Here is a 3922-nt window from a genome sequence, read left to right on the forward strand (position 1 = left end):
AAGAATATTAATTTTTATTAAAATGTTCTATTATTTTATGTTAACAATAACTCATTTACTTCAGCCCTTTGTATTCAGCATGTATCTATCGAAATAAACCTACATTTCTATGAAATTTGAAGCTTTTGTTTTTTGCAGCCCACATAAACTTAAACCTTGTTTATTTGGCTTGTGTTAGCCTTTGAGTTTGACATGTTTGTTCTAGAAAGTCTTTTCACATTGCAATGTTTAAAGCTCAATAATCCTCCTTGTATAAGTGTGCACGTGTGTGTGTGCGTGCGTGTGTGTGTGTGTGTGTGTGTGTGCCCATTGGTGTGTCCATATATGTACATCTTAATTCTATATATACTAAAACATCACTAAGTCAGGGATCATGTTTAACATTTCTTCTCTCTCCCTTACAACATCCAGAGAAGGGTTGGAAATGCTTTGTAAGTGGACATTAAAGATATGCAGGAAGCAAAATAGTGTGGTACTTAACAGTATCATTTGTCGAAAACACATGAATATGGGTTTAGATCTTGTTTAAGCATCTTCTATACAGATAAGTGATTTCACCATTATGATATTTACCAGCCTCATTGGGCCTCATCCTCACTTGCAAAATGGTTATTTATTCAATTAATTCATTTTACAAATTATTGAGTGTCTATTAGATGCCAGGCACTGTTTTAGGCACGGAGGATATAGCAATTAACATGAAATACAAAATTTCCTGCTTGCATGGGCTTACATTCTAGAGTGGAAGACAAACAACAAACAAGTAAACAAGTAAGTATACACTATATCAAGTAATGGTGAATTCTACAAAGAAAAAGTAAATCAGTGTAAGGGAGTAAAGATACAGAGGCAGAGCTGCCTCAAACAGAGTGTCAAACTGCAGCGGGAAGGCCGGGGAGGGTTCGGGGGCGGGAGGTAGGGCGGTAAGAGATCAACCAAAGGACTTGTATGCATGCATATAAGCATAACCAATGGACATAAGACACTGGGGGATAGGGGAGGCTAGGGGACTGTCGTGGGAGGGGGGAAAAATGGACACATATGTAATACCCTTTGTAATAAAAAAATAAACAAATTAATTAAAAAAAATAAAAAGAAAAAACTAAAAAAAAGAAAAGAAAAGACACAACAGTAAATACAATAATAACCACCTGAGGGGTCATAAATATCAAATGAAATAATCTACACAAAGTGCTCAGTACAGTGCCTGGAAGACTAAAGGATTAAGAAATAGTAAAGCACTGTACATGCAGGAAGATCATGGGAATGGTATCTCCTCGAGGCTGTGTTATAACTCTCTGGGCAATGGTGCAATGGTGTGTTGGTCCATTACCCTTCCAGGTGCACCTCCGAGCAGGCATTAGAGCCCAGTTACATAATTGTTTGGCTCTGGGAACCTGTGTGTTGGGGATAGCGTCTGACTCGACCAAGAGAAGGTGGGAGAGCTCATGGGTGTGAGGCTCAGGTGCTGCCAGTTGGGTAGCATGAGTCAACAGCGGCCAGCTAGAAAATTGATCAGCCTGTTGATGAACCAGCAGAGGAGATGGTACACAACCACTGCTGAGATCCCATCAATGTGGAGGGCCTGCTGCCTTCAAAAATAAAGATTAATTTTTAATTTAAAAAATGATTAATTTAGAAGTTCCTGTGCAATATGTTGCCATGAGTAAAGCTCTAAAAGTGAAGAGACCTTGTTTTCATTTATCACTGGTTTATTTAACTCAAAAATTTATGGATCTTGTCAGCAATGTTCCTGGGGGTATTTTTGATGTAAATAATATTGCAACAAAAATGAGAGTATGAAAATTAAGAGTGTATCAAATCACCAATGTCAAGTGGAATTGACCTGTTGTTTTTTTTTTTAAATCTAAGAATCATATTTGATGGATAGAGTCTAATATTGGCAATTCTGGAGCAGTGCTTCAACAGAAAAAAACTGCTGGAGGAACTTTCTGACTTATCAGCAATGGAGGATGCTCTGAATAAGTTAAAGGTTGTGCTCCACAGTTTTGTGTTAACGGGTGACAAATAAAATAAAATACAAACATATATGACATATCAAGATATTCATAGCATTAAAGCCTTCCATGAAAAGATTGTTATTGCAGTTAAAGTTCCAGCAGAACTCAGACTGGACATTTCAGTTGCCAGAGAACACTCCATCACAGTATGTATAAGGAGCACCAATGGGTCCATCGCTGTCTATTTGTGTGAAGTAGATCCAGATTACTCCAGTAATAAGGTGTGTGAAGGTATAGGAACCTCCTCATCTAAAAAAAAAAAACCCCACCCAGAATACCCTGATAAAAAAGAAAATATTGGCCTTGGCCGGTTTTCCTCAGTGCTTAGAGCAGGGGTGGGCAAACTTTTTGACTCGAGGGCCACAATGGGTTCTTAAACTGGACCGGAGGGCCGGAACAAAAGCATGGATGGAGTGTTTGTGTGAACTAGTATAAATTCAAAGTAAACATCATGACATAAAAGGGTACGGTCTTTTTTTCAATAGTTTTATTCATTTCAAGCTGGCCGGATTCGGCCCGCGGGCCATAGTTTGCCCATGGCTGGCTTAGAGCCTTAGCACACACCAAAGGGTTGCAGGTTCAATTTCTGATCAAAGGCACAAAACTGGTTTGCAGGTTCAATCCTGTCCCTGGTCAGGGTGCATGTGGGAAGCAATCAATTAATGTATCTCTCTCACATCTCTCTCTCTCTCTCTCTCTCTCTCTCTCTCTCTCTCTCTCTCTCCCCTCTCCTCTTCCACTCTCTCTAAAAACATCAATGGAAAAAAATTTCCTTGAGTGAGGATTAGCAAAAAGAAAAAAAAAATCCTCCACAGCAAAGTGAAGTGCTTGAAGTGCACAACTGATAGGATTTGAGAATTCGTTTAATCAGTGTTTTTGGATATTGTCAGAAATTCTTATCAATGACCTATACATCAAATTTGGTTCTCAGAGCAATAAATGACCCATGGATTTTCCCTCATTCTCAGTAGCAACATTAAGGCCAGTAGTTTTTAGAGCAATTTACTACTTACATTACTGGAGAGATATGGTTTTCACATTATAAAACAACTCGTTTTATAATTATTCACTGCTTTTTGTCAATGAAATAGACATCATGCCTACTGAAATAACCTCATCACAAAGGGTATCATTAAAACAGATGGGCCCACTCTCACCACTCCTGTTCAACATAGTACTGGAAGTAGTAGCCACTGCAATCAGACAGGACAAAGAAATAAAAGGCATCCAAATTGGAAAAGAAGAAGTAAAACTGTCTTTATTCACAGATGACATGATATTGTGCATAGAAAACCCTAAAGACCCCATCAAAAAATTATTAGACTTAATAAATAAATTTGGCAATGTAGCAGGATACAAAATTAATGCCAAGAAATCTATGGCATTTCTATACACCAATAATGAACTTACAGAAAGAGAGACTAAAAAAGCAATCCCATTTACCACTGCACCAAAATAATTAAGATACTTAGGAATAAACTTAACTACGGAGGTAAAAGACCTATATGTGGAAAACTACAGGACACTGAAAAAGGAGATAGACTAGAGTAAGACAAAACAAATGGAAGAACATACTGTGTTCATGGATTGGTAGAATCAACATCATCAAGATATCCATACTACCCAAAGCAATCTATAGATTCAATGCACTCCCCATTAAAAGACCAATGGCATATTTCACAGACCTAAAACAAACTTTCCAAAAATTCATCTGGAATAAAAAAAGACCACGAATAGCTGCAGCAATCCTGAGAAGGAAGAACAAAGTAGTTGGGATCTCAGTACCAGATATCAAGCTGTATTAAAAAAAACCACTGTTCTCAAAACTGACTGGTACTTGCACAAGAACAGACATATAGACCAATGGAATAGAATAGAGACCCCAGAAATCGACCCAAACC

The 3922-nt window shown here is 37.9% G+C and overlaps 1 pseudogene; it reads left to right on the forward strand.

Annotated features, from left to right (window-relative positions):
• Window positions 1-1626: 1626 nt before the first annotated feature.
• Window positions 1627-2866, forward strand: LOC102753238 (annotated as a pseudogene).
• Window positions 2867-3922: the final 1056 nt, after the last annotated feature.

Source organism: Myotis davidii, unplaced genomic scaffold (genome assembly GCF_000327345.1).
Source record: "Myotis davidii unplaced genomic scaffold, ASM32734v1 scaffold2383, whole genome shotgun sequence".
Lineage (NCBI taxonomy): Eukaryota > Metazoa > Chordata > Mammalia > Chiroptera > Vespertilionidae > Myotis > Myotis davidii.